The following is a 21930-nucleotide window of genomic DNA, read 5'->3' as shown; positions in this document are numbered from 1 at the left end:
TTCCGTAAGTACTCTCTTCGAATCTCGGCAGAAGCACTGGCTATTCTGCCTCGGGCTTTTCTGTGTTTTTCCTCAGTACCTCCAGGCAAATGCCTGGGTAATGTCCCGAACGCTTCCTTTCAAACCCGTTCCAATTCATCAGTAATCCCACCAGCCCTACCTATACAGTTTACAGCAGTGTTTCTCAAATTTCCGACAACTACGGACCCCTACATGGGCAATCGGCGCATATGCGGGCCAATCGGCTATCGTCAACATTCCTCTCAGTCGTAAAGGACACGCCAACTGCATTATACTCTGCGCATAGGACAAAATGTATAGTTAAATTTGCCACAAACCACTTCCTTTTATCTCCCTATTAAGAGGATTTTTTATAAAACGAGGATTTATCACGAAAATTTAAGTTTGTATCATTTTATTCATCGTGTCATGTACTACTATATGAACTATGTAATATTACGGACTATCTGGTGGACCACCACGGACCAGTCCTCGGACTACAGTTTGAGAAACATTGGTCTAGATAGTAAGTTAAGGTAAAGGTAAAGCTATCCCAGTAACAGGCCGTGGGGGCCTATAGCATTGTGAGTTGTCGAGGATCCTACATTTTCTAGACAATCGGCTCACAGATGGCGGTAAGGTTTGTCAGTCTTACACACCTTTACCCCCGGGGCCATAGTGCGCCTGGAAGGACTAGGTCAATGACCTCATCGGGAATTGAACCCGCGACCTTCTGGCTTTTAGCATAGTGCGTCGTAGAACAAATAAGAAGTTCTGGGAGGACCTAATCGGCTACTTTCCTTTAGTACGACAAGGACCACACAGGAAAAGAAAGAAGCAGGGGAAATACACAAGGAAAAACATATTTTTTTCAAAATTACAAAAAATGCTTAAGCACAAAACATCAGTTAGGACGGAGTTAACAGAAAAGTACTGTTAATTTACTTCACAGAAGATAGTCAACCTTCAGACACTGCTCAAGAAATTCCATGTCTCTTATACAACCCAAAATTCACCAGTGCTCGCGACTGTCTGCGCACAGACCCCTGTCCCTAGCCATACGAACCGAGCACACAGCTTCCTGCCCAAATTCTTCAACAGCCAGTTCATCATTATTCTTCGATTAGTAGTGTCTTCCTTTCGGGGTTTCCCACCAAAACTTTGTATACCTTTCTCATCTCTCACATGTTTGTTACATGCTCTGATCATAATTAATGTCTTCAATATAATAATATTTACTGAAACAAATAAATTATGTAGCTCTTTTATGATGTACAATGTGATTCTAAATTACTGTCGGGGTTTCCTTGGCCAATAATTTTCAGAACAGAAGGAATAGAATAAAACTACTCATGGAATATGAAAGTGTGACTCGGAAAGGTTTACTGACAACGATGTAGTCGCCGCATTGATACCTCGGACAAAATATGACTTCATAGGTCAATACGACGACTGTTCAAGAGAAAGCAATATACGNGGTAAGTAGACAATGTGAGGTCCTGTTAGACGAGATTCTAGGAAAGGAATGCAGTTAACAACCTGCCGCGTCCTCTTGCACTATTCACGCAGTCCCACCCCACACCCTTGTTTTCGCATAAAACCCACGCTCCTCTTGCAGCCCGCGGTCGTATTCTTCCAGGATAGTCACGTCAGCAAGTAGAGAAAGTGAGGGTGGGCAGACACGTCGAACTTTCCCACGATATCAGAGAAATTCAGGAATGAAAATGACGTTACATACGAGGTTGATGCATTTGTACATGTCGTACTAAGCAAGGTATAAAAATAGTTGCTTTATGAGGAATTAGTTCGTACCATTGAATATTTGACGCAATAGACAAGGTGTCGCAGAAACCGATGTTGCTATAACCAAGTTTTACTGTAGTTTGTTCTTTCGGAACAGAGTCCGTTATCAGAAAGCAACGTCGTTACAGAACTCAATATGGAAAAGATCAATGCTATGCGACGTTGGTTAAAGTAATTTCAAGATACTGATAATGTTCTGCACAGAAAAGGAGCAGGAAGTCCAAACACTTCGCAGGAAGGTGTTGATCGAAGCCCACAAAAATCAACTAGACGAGCTTCTTTGCAGTTAGGTGTACCACAGACGGCTGTGTGGAGAGTTGTTCATAACCGCCTTCATCTCCATGCCTACTGGTCACGGAGACCACAACAGTAATTTAGAGTCACTCCGTATTTCTCTCCAGCTTGCTGTTACTCCCCTGTCAGATCCAAATAATTTCCTCAACACCCTGCTCTCACTCACCCCAAATATAAGCGTGTTACTTCTTTATTACGATTTACTTACTTATGGAGCTGAGCCCTTCTTGAGGAGAAACCAAATCTGCAGCTACTCAAAAATTTTCCAACATTTTATGGAACCCGAAAGTTCATTACCGTCCTTATTATGACAGGTCACATAATTATACCATAGCTGCTGTGGCACTTAATGACGTTTTGTAACATACTCAGTGCATATGATGAGCTCTAGCGTTGCAGACATGGAAGGAATTCAATTATTTCCCAACAGATGTCATCCCATTCAAAGAAGATGGTACGTTATGCTTTGTAAGTATCAATGTATGTATTTATTTATTATATACATTAAATATGAAGCCTCATTTTTCCCCATTAACAATGCCATTCATTCAATCTTGGCACTCACCCAAGGGAACCAAACACTTGGCACTGCATGCCTTCGCTACAGATATCATAACGCCTGTATCGTACAGACGCCACAATGATCAGGAAGTAAGGATTTGAAAGCGAGTGATTGTGGTTTTTTCTTCCAACCGGAGACACACATGAAAATTCAGAACAGAGGATTGCGAACGAGATTTAAACCTGATATCTCCCAAGTTGCTGCTCCATTATCTTCCCTGTTAATGAAGCACATTTATTTCTTTATTAGAGTAATTTCCGTTGAAAATTCAACGGAGAGTCTCACAACTTTGTATATATAAACTACAGAAGACTAAAACGTTTGAATAAGGTAAATGCAAACATAAACGAATTAAAAGGCGATGCCACAAAACATAGGCCGCGTATTCCGAATCATTCCGGGCAAACATAGGGAGCAAATTCTGTGCCCTCCAAGGCAAACATAGGCCAGAATGTTGTATGTTCTATAACATACCTTTATATTTTAAACGTTTAAATGAGGCAAAATAGTCCACTGTATGAAACAAACACTAAATTATTCTTACTCATCATTAAATTAAAGTTCTAAAACGGACTGACGCCATATCACACAACTGTTCTACGTATGTTTAGTCACGGAGCCCATAGGGATCGCTTTGAAACAATAAACGGTTGACATATAGCGAATCAGACGTTGACAATGTTTAAAGGAATGAATCACGTGACACAGAAAATTCACTGGCCCTTGGCAAATATCACTCTGATATTCTAAAGAAGAGTCAAAAGAAAACCACGAGCAATTATCATGCTACCCGGTTCCACGTCTCCGTAATGCGAATCAAAAATAACAAGGCTACGATATTCTGCTCGGTTCGGTATCACGGACCTACGCTAAGTTATTTCAACCAGTCTGAGGTCCAGGAAGTCGAGAAGGATGAGCGGCACGGGGAATGAAAGGACGAGACGCCCGCTGCAGTGATGCAATGCAAATCCCTCAGAAGTGGGAATCGATATAGAGTAATTTCCTTGGGAGGTCTGCATCCAGGTCGATGGACAATATATACACACGAACTTACAGAATATTGTGGGTTTTTGGACTGTGAAAATTACGGTCTCTGGAATGTAAGGCCGTTTACTTCAGACAGCGCTCGATGTTTCGGAGGAACATATAGTCTCATCTTCAGGGTCAAATATACGCGAGTGCTCCATTTTGCTTTTTTTTTTAACTCTCCGGAAATCTATACAATTAACTTTTGGCCTTAAATTGCAGAGTCACCACACAATTTTATAGCGTTATCTCTGTCTATCTATATCTATATCTATCTATTTACCTTCCTACCCATCTATGGTTCTACAGCCCATTGTTGGAGCTTGGCCGCATTTTCGGTTTCTTTATCTTTTTACACAGTCGGTAGGGCTCCTTGGACGGGAGTTCATCCCGTTGCAAGGTCGTTACTTCCTACAAGCAGAGAAATATAAACACAGAATATACGAACACACCCATCCATGCCTTCAGTGGAATTCGAACACACGATCCAAGTGTTTCAGCGAACGAAGACAGTTCATCATGCCTCAGACCGCGCAGCCGCTGCGATCGGCAGAATTTTATAGACAGCAGGCCTAAAACTGGGATTTTTTTTTATTGCTAGTGGGGTGGGACTAAGTCCCTTGTACTGCGGCCACTTCTGGCCTACTGTACCAGCCCCAGATGATAGGTGAGGGTGATTGTGGAGCAATTGGTGGAATGAAGATTGACAGGGGAAAACGAAGTACTCGGAGAAAACCTGCCCCAGCGCCACTTTGTCCACCACAAATCCCACTTGACCAGACCAGGGATCGAACCCGGGCCACCGCGGTGGGAAGCCAGCGACTAACCGCTTGAGCTATGGTGCGGCCTAAAACTTGGATAGTTCAACAAATTAACTCGACAAGAACAGGAAGGCTGAGATTCGATTCTCGGACAGAGGATTGGGGTATTTTACTCTTCACTCGATTTATTCGGTGCTGATATCTCCAACCTTGGAGTTAAAACGAAGGGACCTCGAAGTTCGCTTCTCTCGTGAATTTAGTACCGAAGTACAGAATGTGTGGCGCCTGTTTCACCATACGCTCAAATTTTGGGGGTTCGAAACAGGAAAAATTCTAGTCTACAAACTATACTTCTTATTGCTCGATTTGAGATCCTTATGGCGTTTACGGTGAAGAGTAAGGTTTTCTGGTTGTAGGTCCGTGTACTTGGGAGAGTGAATAGCGTTCGCAGTAAAATAGCGCATCCATCTTCAGGGTCGAAGAGTAAAACACGCAGGAAACCGGAAGAAACAAGTGGAAGGTGAGACACGGTTGGTTTGCCGCCTGCTTACCTTGAAATGCAAGACGTTACAAGCCAGAAAATAATAGCGCTCCTCATGCGGGCTTTTAATTTTTTGCAAGGACTTAATCAACACATTTCGAAGGGCCGCGCCATAGCTCAAGCGGTTAGTCGCTGGCTTCCCACCGCGGCGGCCTGGGTCTGATCAAGTGGGATTTGTGGTGGACAAAGTGGCGCTGGGGAAGGTTTTCTCCGAGTACTTCGGTTTCCTCTGTCAATCTTCATTCGACCAGTTGCTCCACAATCACCCTCACCTATCATCTGGGGCTGGTACAATAGGCCAGAAGTGGCCGCTGTATAAGGGACTTAGTCCCACGCCACTGGCAATAAAAGAAATAATAAACACATTCTGAGGCTCTGTGTAAACCAAAACTGAGTGTATTATCCTGCCACAGTATAGAATAAAGACCAACAAATCGTGTTAACTGTGTTTTATGATGTATTAATCTGTGATAGAACAGAACGTTGTATTCTAGAGCAAATTATGGACATTATATATTTCATAGTCACCGATTAATCTTAATCAAACGTTCCCAAAATCTAAAAGGATGTGAAGATGGTACAGTAATACAAATTATGTTTCTGCACATTATTTATCGTCCTGTTTTTATTTTAAAAAACCGTTTCGGAGACTGGATACTGTCTCCGTCTTCAGGTAAAACCTACTCAGTTGGGTCGAATAAATGGATTCGGAGTTGGGGGTTAGCTCACTCGATTGGGCCAAACTGAGTAGGTTTTTACTTGAAAAAGAGACAGAATTCTGTCTCCGAAACATTGTTTTGAAAAATAAACGGGAAGGTTTTAGATAAAGACAAGACGATGGATAATGTTGAGGAACATGTTTGCTCCCAAAATATACTGAGCGCCATGCGGTCTATTTTATTTTTAACTTACATAAAGAAAGTTCTGTTTTATATTATGATATTTCCTGTTATGTTCAGGAAAGTGACATACCATCGAATAAACTCATATTTCTCTGAAAATGTAAGTCACATCCTGATGGAAGTATTAACAGTATTTCAAATTGAACTCTGGACAAAATAAAGGTCCCGAAAACAAAACAAACTAGACCGTACTTTCTTGAATTACAAATACTATGAAAATATTATATTTTTTCCCCGCGAGGGAAAATGTGAGTCTCTGGGGTGTTTATTTTATGGGCTCTGTTTCTAATTGCAGATATCAGGTAACACAAGAGCAAATATATGTTATTTATTTTCGAATTATGAATGTTTTGAATTTCTTTTCGTAACTCCTAACTAGAGGCTGTGCGTCAGGACGAGAATGGTTAATTTATAAGAACAGATTTTCTGTACGACAAACCAAAATATAGAAACAACTCTACTGCACTCACAGAACTGATTTTTTTATGTGTTTGAATGTAGTAACCTCAATTTCTGTGTCGATTTTCCTTCCCAGAGCCCTCTACACTGTCACGTCATCGTTTTAGCCGAAGAATGATTGACAATTTCCTTACGAGTCCAATACCACGATTACCGTTGACACAGCACAGAATTACAATCTTTTAGTCCCTTAAGATATAAAGTTAGGATACTGCCATATTGTGTTAAGAAAGTTATCAAAGTCAATCCGTTTTAATATGGAAATATAAAGTATATATCAAGACACTTATTAAATTATTTCAATTTATATTCGTAACTGTTTTATGAATTAATGAAGTCATAAGATATTAGTAAGCAAAAATATCTTCTTTAAAATATCCGGAATGCAGGTCCATAGTTATTGCACACTGACTCCTCGTCTTACGGACGCTCTATTTCATCCATTTTCACCTTTCAGGAATTTGACGTATTAGTAGATATACACTTTTTTCGGTATGAGTAATGAATTTTTCATACGAAGTAAACACGTCAGAGCGTACCCCCGAACCTTACAAATTCTACCAGTCAGTGAATCATCGCCCATTGATATCAAATTGCGTCCGTTCCATTTTCCTTTTCATGTTTAGATCCCTTTCTTCCCTTATGCAATAAACTGTATTTATTCTCATGAATACTTTTCATTATATTACATAAATATATACATATTATTTGTAACATTTATTTACCTTTCTTTGTTACTATTTATATGACAAGTATTATCACGATAAATGTAATTACTATGATTAAATTTACCGGATTTTTTTTTCCCGTTCAATAAATTTTCGTTCTAGTAATGAATCTGATGGAACGCACGTCTTTCGCAAAACGAGGGGCCAGTGTATTTGAGAAATAATTAGTAAACAAAATGAAATATCAAATAAATATTCTCCTGCCTTGAATAATCCTGCTGGCACCAACACAAACCACATCACTGATAATCACATTTTGAGCAAAATTTTGTGGAACACATACTGTTGCCTCACTGTAATAAGTACTATATTTTTGTATACAGTCTAAGAGACTGAAGCTTACACAGTTGAATAAACAGAACACGTGCTTATTTTATGCACGGATTACATTTTTCTCTGTAGCACTACAAAACGTCGCGCACCAATTTTGCTTTATTTTACTTTCCAAAGTGATATTACCTATTGTGTAACGTTAATTACGCTGGGTAATTCCTGTATGAACGCCAAGCACATCACTCCTCGCAAATCACAATACACTGAACCCACTACTGGTACAGAGCACGTAGCACTAGCCAAGCTTCACTGACTTACGAATATACACACCGTTTCCATCAGAAGCAGCCGACATGGCCCGAAGTTACGCGGACATTACCGAATCGAACTGTTAAATTATGTAATTCTAAATAGGCGTCTGTATGCTTACAGCAGGTATGTTGGTAATATATACGAGATACAGCGTGTGACGAGACCAATCAGCGGCAGAAGAACCTCCAGAAAATGGAACTCACTGTCTACAGAATTGCTGCTCGGTCATTTTGTTAGACTTGCTAACAAATAATTGAAAAAGGGCTACCGGAGACTTCTCGTGCGTGCATAACAAGTGTTCGCATATTAATACTTACATTTTGTAGTTACTTCCTAATTACTAGGCTGATTCACTCAACAGGTCACGAAGATATTACCTTGAAACTCAAGTTCAATAGCAGTCTTCACCACTGACATACTATCTATCCAGCCACCTACCTACTCNATTACCTTGAAACTCAAGTTCAATAGCAGTCTTCACCACTGACATATCTATCTATCCAGCCACCTACCTTACCGGATACGTACCTACCTACCTACCTACCTACCTACCTATCCATCCATCTATTCCTCTTGCTCCCACCTGGACCATAGGCAATCTGTGAAACACTTCCTTTCACTTCAGTTTCTGAATTTTTCATAATCTGTAGGACTCCTTGGACTCCTTGCAAGGCCGCTACCTACAAAGGACAACACAAAGAACAAACATACACAGACATCCATGCCTCGAGTAGTATCCGAACCCACGATCCCAGCGTTCGAGTGGGCGAAGACATTTCATGCTTTAGGCCGCACGGCCACTGTGATCGGCTATATTTTTTTTATATTCAAATGAAAACTTGTATGTTCTTTCTTTCATGTTTTCGTTGTTTTCTATATTTCTTCCTTTATTTCCGGTTTTCGTTCTTCATTACGTCACCGAGATTTTTTTTACGAAGAGGGGTCAGCCGGTTTCCTAAAGGTGGGTACCAAACAATTTGCATATGTACTTATGTTTAAGCCGCCTAATGATATTTTTATTTATCGCCCTAGAATAATCTTTTTAATAGCAAATTGGACTTAAATTTGAGGAAGAAACTAGTGAAATACTACATTTGGAGCATAGCTCTGTATGGGGCTGAAACATGGACACTTAGGGCAGTAGATCAGAAACATCTGGAAAGTTTCGAAATGTGGTGTTGGAGAAGGATGGAGAAGATCAGTTGGACCGATTATGTGAGAAATGAAGAAGTGTTAATCAGAGTCAGTGAGCAGAGGAATATCCTACACGAAATAAGAAAACGGAAAGCTAATTGGATTGGTCATGTTTTACGCGGAAACTGCCTTCTAAAAGAAGTTATTGAAGAAAAGATAGAGGGGCGGATAGACGTGACAAGAAGACGAGGAAGAAACGTAAGAAGATGCTGGATGGCCTTGGGGACAGGAGAGGATACTGTCATTTGAAGGAGAAAGCTCTAGAGAGAGAGTCTAGAGAGTCTCTAGAAGAGACTGTGGACCTGTCGTCTGACAGATTACTGATGATGATGATGATGCCCTAGAATATTCCCAGTAAAAGAATAGTCTTTGCAAATACTTTTTTTTATTTATGTTGTCACGTGAATGCATGACTATAGACGGGGTTGAGATTGGTAATCGGATTCATTGGACTGTTTGATACAGCACGTGACTACATAATACAAGTCATTATTACACACACATTAGTGTCCACTATGATATCTTCACTAGGCGTTGCTTGGTGTCGGCTTCAACGGCAGACGTTCCCCTTCATCTGGGTTCCCGAACTCCCAGATTCTCAGAGCAACAGTTCACAACAACTAGACCGCAGTAGTCGTCAAACTCATTCATTCATTCACCAATTCCTCACTAACTGCTCTGCTTATGTCAGCAAGGAGAGCGTAGAAAACGCTGCTTCCCGTTGCTGTTGTATCCTCGTGTTGCCATGGAACAGTTGCGTTCGTGTATGTCGTGTCCCCACGGCCGTTAATTTCGGTTTTCTAGACCGGAGCCGCTACTTTTCCATTCAAGTTGCTTCTCAATTATCCTAACGGGGCTGAGTGGACCCAGTTCCAGGCCCACAACTTCTCAGAAAATCTGGTAGCGCCGTGAATCTAACCCGGGACCTCTGAATCTGTAGCCAGGAACTATGACCACTAGACCTCCGATACTTATTTTCTTCTAAATATTGATTATTCCCTATAAAACCAGGGGACATATGTGTGGCTTGCCCTCCCTCCAGCCGACGCCCACGCCGTCCTTTTTCTAATTTCCATATTCGTTCGTTTGTTTCTTAACAAGATCATTCATTCGTTCCAGCCTGTCTACCTTTTCGTTTACAGAACTTATAATAAACCACTAAAATGTTTTAATCCCATAGGTTGTAGAGCAGTGTTAATTGTTGCATTATCACCACGACACTCAGTTGAACACGAGATCACTTCTCTAGTACACCCCCGCCCCCACCTCCCTGCCCCAAATAACTCTTACTCACAAAATGGAATAACGTTAAGGATGCAGAACTCAAAATACAGAGCCTGGGCTACGATCCATGAGCCCAGTAGAGGCGTGTACCTCTCTCTGAAGCCGCGAAGAGGCGTACGGTCGTTACATTGGAGTCTCGAGTGGCAGAAAAAGTGCTAGGAGGGCGATAAGTCCTCTTCGACAGAAACAATTCAATTTAGTTTCTGGTGTCGAGCGTCTGGCACAAGTCTGGTGTCTCAGACGTCCTCTCTTATGGCAGACAGTGGGCTCTGTGTAGCTGAGATTTCTTCTTACTTCCACTTTGTGTCCACTTTCAACTTTTGTATGATAGATATTCCCGACTAGAAGAATGTTCTGCCGATCACAGTGGCCGCGCGGTCTAAGTCACGAGCTCTCTTTGATCGCTCCGACACTGGGATCGTGGGTTTGAATTCCACTCAAGGCATGGATGTCTGTGTGTGTTTATTCTGTTTGTGTTGTCTGTGTGTAGGTAGCGGCCTTGTGACGGGCTGATCCCCCGCCCGAGGAATCCTACTGACTGTGTATAGGATCAAGAAACTGAAAAAGCGGCCAAGGCCCAACGAAGGGCTGTAGAGCCATAATAATAATAATAATAATAATAATAATAATAATAATAATAATACTCTGCTATTCGACAGGGACTGGCAACTGTTGTCCCTGAGATAAAGTAATCAGAACACGAAGCCAACCACTCATTTCTATAAAAAACCCATGGGACTGTAATTTCACTTCTCCACGTCTACATGAAGTCGTGCTTAATTAAGCACCACTTCCATTCATGTTAAGTTAGTCCTCAGGTTGCGGATGGAGGAGACGTCCTCTAAGATATGAGGTTAAAACGTAAAGTTATTCCTGTGATTAATTAGTTAAGCTTTATGCCATGAAGATAAGTGGAGGAATAGCTCCATCACTATTGGCCTCGGCATTGGATGGAGGTTACTGGTCAGCTACAAGCTCCGGCCGATCTACTCCCAGAGAAAGTGCCCCGGCACCCACTGGATAGGGGGTTTAGTGGGGCCCTGGGCCTGTAAGGACGCTGTGGACAAGAGCAAAATCTTACTTCTGCTGGGATCCGAAGCCCGAAAGTCTATCTCGTAGCCTGAGAAATATATTAAATGAATGCGGACAGCCGACAAGGGCTGGTCCTCCGGCTTCCTTTCAGTGTAATAAAAATATGGCTCGTTAAGAAATCTTTGACGGAAGCCTGTGAACTCGGCAATGAAGTCTAAAACTTTAAGTTCTCGAATAGCTCAGAGGCGTTGGGGTTTCAAGGGCTCTGATCCATGGAGGCACTTCATATCATTTCTTTACTTAGCTACCCTTTCCTTCTTGGAACACGACAGGACCCGTGTAAGGTACTAAAGAGCCAACACCTGCGTACACATTCCCCAGGTGTTCGCATGATGGGCAGTGCCCGGGTATTAAGAAACACCCACTGCAAAGCTATTAAAATTGCACCTGACAAACACTGCGACTTGATGACCACCGTTTCCTTTATGGTACCAACTAATTCTGGATAACACTGATGAAATGATCATTACAGCGTGAAACGACTCAATCATCTTCTCAGGGAAGTTTCCTCTCTCTCTGTCCCGCCAGTGCGTGATACTCCCTTGTCAACTTTCACCAGATCCAGAGTTACGATTGGATGTTGGATTTATTGCAACTTATTCACACATTACTCGGACCTACAGGAAACTGTTCCCACGCTCTACAATTCACTGACATACACAGTACTGTGTGCTACTGCTGCTTGTTGCTATTCCGTTCCGAACCTCTTGTTTTCCCGTCTGCTCTCAAAACCTTCAAAATTAAAATGAACAAAAAATATATAATTTTGCCTGTAGTTCTGTATGGGAGTGAAACTTGGTCTCTGATGTCAAGTGAAAAACATATACTGAAGGTAATTGAGAACAGAGTGCTGAGGAGAACGTTTGGACCGAAGAGGGATGAAATGGTACAAGGTTGGAGAAAACTGCGTAATGAGGAGCTTCTTAAATTGCTCCCTTGGCCAATTATAATTATAACGATAAAATCAAGGATAATAAGATGGGCGGGCCATATAGCGCGCATGGAGCAGATAAATGCGTATAGGATTTTGGTGCGAAAGTCTGAAATAAATAGACGACTAGGAAGAACTAGAAGTGAAAGAATAATATTAAAATGGATTAAAATGGAAATAGGATTGGGTAGTATGGACTGAATTGATCTTGCTCAGGATAGGGACCAGTGGAAGGCTCTTGTGAACACGGTAATGAATTTCGGGTTCTATAAAATGTTGGAGAATTCTTGAGTAGCTGAACGACTGGCAGTTTATCTATAAGAACTCAACTCCATTGAATTAGGTAGTTAGTTACGAACAAATTACGGTAAGTGACTAACTAATTCACTCTCCTGTATGAGAACTCCAGGCAGACAATAGAACACAGGATTCCGGTCTTCTGGGATATATTGAGGTGTAGTCCGCTCACATTAGAAATATTAAGCATAGATCAGTCATATTAATCGCCTTCAGTTGTTCTGGTTCCAGGCATATCATACAGCGTGTACGTAGCTGCCCCAGTGAGTGCGTTTGTAACGACATAACCTCGACGGCAGCGCCAGTACATTCCTCGGGCTCTGTGTGAACTACACAGAATTGCACTAAATAGACACTTCTCTTCATACTGACCCGGTGAGGACTTCACATCCAACAGTACACTGATATGTCTGATATGTCCGGCAACGTAGTTGGTTGAGGCACTATGCTATAAGCCGGAAGGTTGCGGATTCGAGTCCCGTTGGGGTGGATTTCTTCAATTTACCTAATCACTTAAGCCGCGCTATGGCTCTTGGGTTGACTCAGCCTCTAATAGAAGTGACTATCAGGAATCTTCCTGAGGCAAAGAGCGGCCGGCGTGTAAGGCCGACAAACTTACTGCCATCTGTGAGCCGACTGTCTAATAAATGTGGGAGCCTCGAAGTCTCACGGACTTATGGTCTTCCACGGCCTGTTACAGGGATAGATTTAGCTTCTATGCCTGCGATTACTAAATAGCAGTGATAACTTTTCATTCTGTGCATTTTTATTTATTTTTCCAATCGTAAGCACACCTATTAAGGACAATCTACTGCACATCTGGCATCCAAATTATTATGACTGCTGTTGTTGATTTTGTCGTTACTGTCTAAACGTAATTTCATCCTCTGGTAGAATAAAAGCAGAGCCATGCGGTGCTCAGTAAGTGTACAGCTTTACGTGGTAAAATACAAGGAAACATTACACAATTACACGTGAGGTACTCCACATTTTCCTGATGTCTCTAGGAAACCTCTGAGCAAAATTAGGTGAAAAGTTTCCCGCCTAAATAGTTTCCAATGCCTCCGGTAGATGGGGAAGCATCGGGTACCGCAGCCAGCCTCACTGGCTGAACGGGTCTGATAGCGAGCACCAGTACCGGCAGGGTATGGAGACTGGTAGAATATCAAAGGGGGACGTACTTTCACTTTCACTTTTTTATTTGTTCCATAAATCGTTATNCCATTTTACAACGATCAAGCGGCGGTATAACAGCTGTAACAAAATTACCTTCATATAAAGGAACGCTTTCTCAGACACTCAGGACAGTTAATCTTTTACAGCATCTCGTATTATATTTTATCTTTAAATAAACACAAAAGGAAATAAGCTTATAAAATTTTACTCTGAGGCACAATTTTTAATATGATAATATAGTCATAATTTTTAAATTTTTATTTTAGCACACAAATACGCATTTAAAAGTCTGTTTTAATGTGTGATCCACCAGTCTAAATAAATGTTGAAAAGATCATATTTCTCTGTTAATTATAAGCTGAGGAAATATTTCTTACAAAAATTAACTTGAGGGAACAGAACTTCAAAGAAAATAAAAACAGCTCCCCACAAAAAAAAAGAGAGACAGGAAAACATAAAAATATATTTCAATGCTTACAAGTGACTTGCAAGTATAATCAATACCACATTTAAAGGTGAAACTTCGTAGTGTTTATCAATTGAAAACATAGAAAGGAAGGTGAATATTTATACCGTTAAGGGTTACTGGTCCCTTTAAATCTGATGCAGACATACTGTATGTTACGTAACGCTGTCTAAAAATATTCACTGCTCGTGAAAGGCAACCGACGTTTCGAAGGAACATGTCGCCCACACCTTCTAGGTCAGCATTTAACTTGATGTTTTAAGCTAGTTCATTACTTCGTTTATTCTCAGACCCAGATAGTAGAGTCGACATGTTCCTCCGAAACGTCGGTTGACCTTCAACTGACTACACGATATTATATCCCAGAACACGGTACTCTTTACATCCACGACTATGAGAATCTTAGAGTGAGCCGGGGTAGCGCAGTCGGTATAGCCGGACGGCTGAGGGGTCAGAGTTTGAGTCCCGGTAGTGTCAGAAATTTTTCTTTCCATATCATCCATACCTGCTCTGGGGTCCACACAACCTCCTATCCAATGGGTACCGGGGGTTCTTTCTCCAGGGGGTAAAGCGGCAGGGGCGTGAATCTGACCGCTCACCTCCATCTAGTGCCAGGGTCAAGAAAATGTGGATCTGTATATCCACTCCGCCATACGCCTTAATGGCGTAGTGCTTAATTAGTTAAGCACAAGTACAACTTTGCCTTCTTTATGAGAATCTTATGAAACCCATAAGCACGCTCTGAGCCGAAATTTCAGGTTCCTGTTGTAAAAACAGGGGGCACATATAACAAACCCAGTATTTGAAAGCATTGGGCACGCAGTCACAGGAGCAGGACACAACACAGAGCATAGATACACACATGAATGTAGGAAGAGTGCTCCCACAGAGGAGGATTGGCGTGACTCGCGTGTTGAGATACTGCGTAAGGATGACGAATCCTGAAATGTTTTAATTTAGAATTTATTGTTATACATGACGAATACACATTTTATTCATTTTAATATGAAGACATCAGGGCATGCAATGCAGTAGTTAGACGTGCATAGAGGAAACGCACCTGAGGATGGCACATTAGTGCTGAAACATGTAGTGCAATAGAGAAGAGTAAGGTGAAAAAGTGTGTGCACTGTAAGACGGTTAGCATAAACATGGACATGAGTCAGCGCAACAGGACGCTAAAATATAACACAAACAGAACGTTTATCACATTTCCTATAAAGACTGTCCTACAAAAAGTGTTATAATATACAAAATTCTTTAAGACCTACAACAGTCATTCGAAACATATCTATAGAGTAGAAAGTGAAGGTAAAATTGTCCCTGTGGTTAACTAATTAAGCGCTACGCCATGAAGGCGTATGGGCGAGTGGATGTATAGATCTACATTTTCTTGACATCGACACTAGCTGGTGAATACTAGACAAAAATCATGTTCACTCGAGCCAGACGTTCAGTAACAAACGGTTAAATGTGTAACACTTCAGGTTTGAACCTGAAGAAGGAGACAGCATGTTGCTCCAGAACTTCGGTATCCGTCTCCGAGACCACAATCTGACCCGGTCTATCAACTGTATCCAACAATATATTTCAGAAAGCCGTCAATTCGTCCAGGTGCTGAGACGCCGTAACTGGGTACATGTCATGATTACCAGCATTTCGGGTGCATGTCGGAAAACAAATCATGTGAGGCTATACGCAGAGAGTTTATATACAATGCGTTTCGGAGCACTTCAATTAAGTTGTTGTTACATCACGGTAAAAGGCCGCGCCATAGCTCAAGCGGTTATTCGCCGGCTTCCCACCACGGCGGCCCGGGTTCGATCCCGGGTCTGGTCAAGTGGGATTTGTGGTGGACAAAGTGGCGCTGGGGCAGGTTTCCACCGAGTACTTCGGTTTCCCCTGCCGATCTTCATTCCACCAATTGCTCCACAATAACACCTATCATCTGGGGTTGGTACAATAGGCTAGAAGTGGCCGCAGTACAAGGGACAGTCCCATCCCACTGGGAATAAAAAAAATACACCACGGAAAAATTCGTATTACTACTGTACAAACAAATGAAACTGGACAATGCCGGTTGTTTTTGTTACTGTGGAAAGTACAGACTCAAACCCCTCACAAAAGCAATGAATCATAAAGAGTGTCCAGCCGCCGCCAACGGAAGTGAGGGGCCGTAACCCATGCAGACACACAGCAGCAGTTGCTGGCCTCTGCTAAGCCATAACAAAGTTTACGTAATCAAATTAGTAACATTACAGCTGTGTGGTTACTAAACTGTACTTTGGGAGCTCTGCAGGCCTGGCACACTTCTTCATAAAACCAAATTCAGGTCTATAAGCCCCTTGTGGGTCAGTATGATTTAGATCAGTGGCATCTGCACGGACAAATGAATGAATAAATACACTGTGGGGTATAAAATACAAGACTTTCAAACCATGACCAAAAAAAGTAGCATTTAGAGTCTTCCATGCTTCTGAACACACATACGTGTAAGCGGAAGCGTAGTTGGTTGAGGCACTATGCTACAAGTGGGAAGGTCGCGGGTTCGACTGTCGATGTCATTGGACTTTTTAACTGACCTAATCCTTCCAGGCCTGTGGCCCACTCAGCCTCTAAGGGAAATGGGTACCAGAAATCTTACAGGGGTAAAGGGCGGCCAGCGAGTAAGGCTGACCACCTTACCGCCATCTACGAGCCAATTGTCTAGAGAAAATATGGGAGCCTCGACGTCTCACAAATCTATCGGCCTTCACGGCCTGTTAAAGAGACAGGTTCGTCTTTTACATTTTATTCTGTTCAGTAGTGTCAGTCTCTGGAGCACTTTCTGAACCAACACCCTCAAACCCAATTACGTCATTACTTCCCCTTTAAGCACTTGACTCCCAGACGGTTTCGTTTCTTCCTTCAGATTTTCCAACGAAAACAATTTGGACGAGATGCTTCCCAGGCATCACATCTTCCATGATTTAATCACAAGGTAATACATTTTCATCATCATCATTCGCAAAACAGCCCTAACTAATATTTTCTTAAATGGAAAATTTATGATGCTCATCTTCATTAAATATTCTTCAGACCCCACGGTGTCTCTCTGTCTCTCTCTTTGGGGTCGTATATTCTCTTCGCCATCTTGTACCCAACTGCCTTCAGGCTGGGGCCACACGAGCGCACAAAATACGTCCGTTGTTTCTTGTCTTCTTTGGATTTAAATATGAATAAACAAGAGAGGCGAATGCTACGCTTTCTTCTGGCTCCATTGCAGACGAAGAAACTACGCACCGCATTCTGCAACTGCGTTGTGTCCTCAGCAACGTCCGTCATAAAGTACGATCGTTGCAACGGACGTACTTGGTGCGCTCCTTTGGCCCCAGCCGAGGGGGGTGTCTGCGTGACTTATAAGACGGGTTTTGGATTGGATGATTGGATTTATTGACGTGCAACCAAGTTCCTATGCATCTATATACGTATCTCGTATATGCCTCTTTGTCTCTCTATCCGTCTATCTGTTTATCTATTTATGTATCTATGTCTATCTACCTACCTACGTACCCACATACTTACCTATCTATCAATTTCTCTACGGTCCTTTTGTTGGACCGTGACTGCTATTTCAGTTTCTTACTCATATACATATTCGGTACGACTCCTTAATTTTCATTTAATTTTTGTTTTATTTTTCTCATGGAGTGGGACTAAGTCCCTTGTACTGCGGCCACTTCTGGCTCATTGTACCAGCCCCAGATGATAGATGATGAGTGTGGAGCAGTCAGTGGAATGAGAATTGGCAGGAGAAACCGAAGTACTCGGAGAAAACTTGCCCCAGTGCCGCTTTGTTCATAACAAACCCCACATGACTTCACCCGGGCTCGAGCCCGAGCCGCCGCGGTGGGAAACCGGAGACTAACCGCCTGAGTTATGGCTCGGTCCACTAGGATGGGGAATCAGCTAGCCGCAAGGCCTCTACCTACGCACAAGACAGCACAAACACAGTAAACGCACACAGACATCTATGCCTTGAGTGGGATTCGAACACACGATCTCAGTGTTCGAGAGGGAGAAGACACTTCATGTCTTCGACCGAGCCACCGAGTTCCACACTCGTAGAAATAGCTAAGATTATATTCATTTACAGTTTATACAACACCAACGACCGAAAAGGTTGGCTCAAAAGGTACCGCACTAGATTTACATTAGGGAGGTGCTCGGTTCGAATCTAGAAGGGAAAAGTTGTCATCATACCTGATGTTCTTTGTGATTTCCTAAATCACGCCACGGAAATGTCTGGATAGTTGTTCAATTAGGCCACGACCGCTTCCTTTCATATCCTTCTAAATTCATCATTCATCTGTCATTATATCATTTGACGTTGCAATAATGCGACACTGACAGAGTCGACAAATCAGCACTGAAACTTTGCTGCTTCGTTGTACGATGGATTCTTAGTCGATGTGATTCATTTGTTACTTTTTTTTTCCCATTGGCACTACAGCCCCAGTGGGCCTAGGCCTACCTCCATGAACTTCTCCGTTCACTTCGGTTTTTCTAGATCTTACACATTCGGTAGGACTCCTTGGGCGGGTGATCAGCTCGTCGCAAGGCCTCTACCTGTAGACAAACACAGAAAAACGCACACAAACATCCATGCCCTGAGTGGGATTCGAACCCACGATCCCGGTTTCCAAGCGAGCGAAGACAGTACATGCCTTAGACCGCTCGGCTACGGTGACCGGTATTTGTTACATTTACAGAACCAATTTTTTAGTAAAACCCTGAAAATATATGACACTTTATGTACCGTAATCACATCACTGAGAGCGGAAGGGTGTCTCGGTTACCTCAACCTCATATTAATTGGGTTCATTTGACAGTGGGTAAATTTACATGGAAATTAAGACCTGTAATTGACAACTTCGAATTTCGTATTACGAATTTAGCGCTTCCAAACCGAATTGGTTATTACAATTTAATTCATTCAGAGGAAGAATATAACCCGCTCTCTGCAAGTCTTCATCAGCTCACGCCCTGTAAATTTGAGACAGCATTTCCGGAACCCCGGCTCAATCCCAATTAAAATATTGAAAATTGAAAGTATGCTGAAAACTGTATGAATAATGAAGTAAGCCGTCAGTGCTACGGCAGAAGAGTAACATAATTAAGGGGTGTACATTTTCAAATGTAAAATTCAAGTTTTCCGTGTGCTTAATTAATCACAAGGCAAGAAGATCATATGGGGGAGTTGAGATACAGCTCCACGCATTAGTGTACGTGACATTAGATGGAGATAAGTGGTTAGCTTCACGCTCCGGCCTCTTTACCCCGAGGAAAAACTCCCGTTAACAACTGGATAGTAAGCTGGATTGGCTCCAGAGCCAGTCTGGACGTTATATGAAGGAGGGAGAAATTTCTTGCATTTCCAGAGAATTGAACACCGATTCCTTGGTTGTCCATCCCACAGCCTAGCCTCTATAAGTTACAGATTGCATTATCCCAGCTCCATAAAGAGTAAAATAGTAAAGTTCCCTGTGCTTAATTAATTAAGCACCACACCATAAAGACATATGGAGAAGTGGATGTATGGATCCATGTATTCTGGACCTAGGCACTAGACGGAGATGAGTGGTCAGCTTTACGCACCGGCTGATTTATCCCCGGTACCCACTGGATATGAGGCTAGGTGGGCCCCAGAACCGACCTGGGCGCTGCGTAGAAGAGAGAAACATTTCCCCTGCTGGGATTACAATTTCGACAGCCCAGAATTTAGCCCGTCACTATAATGACTGAGCTACCCTGGCTCTGAACATTGTAGAAAACGAAATGATATGTCGTGAAGCGGAAATGTTCTCTTATTTCCTTTCCCAGAGCCTGCCTTTCTGCCTGCGCGATGCTTGTCGAGACCCAAGACTTCATCAAGAACCAATCTCAGGAAGTTTGAAGTAAAAGAGATTTGTTTTCCTTCCATTCCAGCTGGACAGCGAAAGGTTTTCATTTTGGGGAACAAAAGACATTTCGATGAATTCCGAAACGTCAGAAACAGAGAGGTGCCAGGGCTGGATAGCGGCTTCTCGTCATGTTGGAATAGAGGTCCTCTCGCGGTCTCCAAACATAGCAGTAGAGTCGACCCCAAGTCCGGGCTTAGGAGAAGAAAGTACTTTTGTTAGTTGGAGTGTTTATATTTACCCATTTTCCAAATTTAAAATTTGTCGATTTCTACAGATCTCGGTATGAATGTCATCCCCTTGGGCATAAACCTCAAACCCCAAGTGTCTAACACTATGCATTCTGTAATAACAACACGGCGGACGTCCGAACGTGTGATGTAACACCGATATTGTCGCCATTTTTAAAAACAAATTTGTTCTAGACAGAAAATTGGTCATTTAATTTGCAGTTTGAAATCGATACGTATATGGAATGTGAATCATCAGAGAATATGAACGTCCATACAAAATACACGAAAAAATTGTTATACGTAAGTTAACAATTACACGGACATCTCAGCTTTCAGACCTATTCGATAAATGTATAAATGATCCTTACTAGCCAAATACGTTCGTTGGCAGAAAAAAGAGCAGTGATGGTGACGTCAACAGCAATTTTCTAATCATTCAGTACTTATTTGTTTACGTATCAACTTGACGGTTTAAAAGTCAACGATAAAGAGCGAACAAGTAAAGCAAAAACATCAACAAAAATACGGAAACAAGGAAATTTACATAATAGTATTTCAATTTAATTTTTATTTACTTACGTGAAAACTAAGCGGTAGCGTACTTGGTTGAAGCACTATGCTACAAGCCGGAAGGTCGCGGGTTCAATTCCCGATGAGGTCATTGGATCTTTTTCAGTTGACCTAATCCTTCCGGCCGCACTATGACCCTGGGGTCAACTCAGCCTCTAACAGAAATGAGTACCAGGGATTAATTAAATAATTTTCCTGGGAGTAAAGCGCGGACGGCGCGTAAGGCTGACAACCTTACCGCCATCTTTAAGCCGATTGTCTAGATAATGTGGGAACCTCAACGTCTCACAACCCTATGGGCCTTCACGGCCTGGAACAGGGATAGCTTTACTTTACTTTTTACTTTACTTACGTGAAAACTGAATAATAATAATAATCCAATTAATTCGTGTTTATTTACAATAATAACAATAAAGTTGTATTTTTTAGCTCGATTCTCTATTTGTTTACATCCTGAACTCAATTAGCCACGGGCCTATTATATTCGAATAAATAAAAAACCATCACAACAATAATAAACACAAGGACAAACAGAAAAGGAAAAACTAAATCAATTGAAGGTTATTTACATGTGTAGTTAAATTATTAAAACTCTATACAGAATTACAAACAGCATTAGAATCAGAGCCGATCACAGTGGCCACGCAGTCTAAGGCATGAACCGTCTTCGACCGCTGGAACACTGGGATCGTGGGTTCGATTCCCAATCGAGGCATGAATATCTCTGTGCGTGTATTTTGCGTGTAGGTAGAGGCCTTGCGACCGGCTGATCCCCCGTCAAAAGAGTCCTAGAGACTGTGTGTAGGATTAAGAAGCTAAAACAGCGGCCAAAGTCCACAAGGGCTGTAGAGCCATAGATAGAGGCAGAAGCTCAGGCAACTAAACATATTATATTCGTAGTTACGTATATGCCGGCCGCGCCATAGCTCAAGCGGTTAGTGGCTGGCTTCCTGATCCCGGGTCTGGTCAAGTGGGATTTGTGGTGGATAAAGTGGCGCTAGGTTTTCTCCGAGTACATAGGTTTCCCCTGTCAATCTTCATTCCACCAATTGCTCCACAATCACCCTCACCTATCATCTGGGGCTGG

At 42.1% G+C, this 21930-nt stretch overlaps 1 protein-coding gene across 4 annotated transcripts in view; it reads right to left on the bottom strand.

The window, feature by feature from the left end:
* Positions 1–21930, bottom strand: part of LOC111875623 (cAMP-specific 3',5'-cyclic phosphodiesterase) — a 796526-nt gene that overhangs the window by 607504 nt on the left and 167092 nt on the right. For 2 of the 4 annotated variants that reach the window (XM_023872004.2, XM_023872005.2), the window contains exon 1: positions 7536–7614. The exons of the other annotated variants lie outside the window; for them this stretch is intronic. The gene's annotated coding sequence lies outside the window, so the exon portion shown is untranslated. Of the gene's footprint in view, positions 1–7535; positions 7615–21930 lie in introns of those variants that run through there. 4 annotated transcript variants of the gene reach the window in all.

This window comes from Cryptotermes secundus, unplaced genomic scaffold (assembly GCF_002891405.2).
Source record: "Cryptotermes secundus unplaced genomic scaffold, Csec_1.0 scaffold141, whole genome shotgun sequence".
Classification (NCBI taxonomy): Eukaryota; Metazoa; Arthropoda; class Insecta; order Blattodea; family Kalotermitidae; genus Cryptotermes; species Cryptotermes secundus.
Note: the sequence above shows the minus strand (reverse complement) of the source record. Positions and strands in the feature narration are given on the sequence as shown.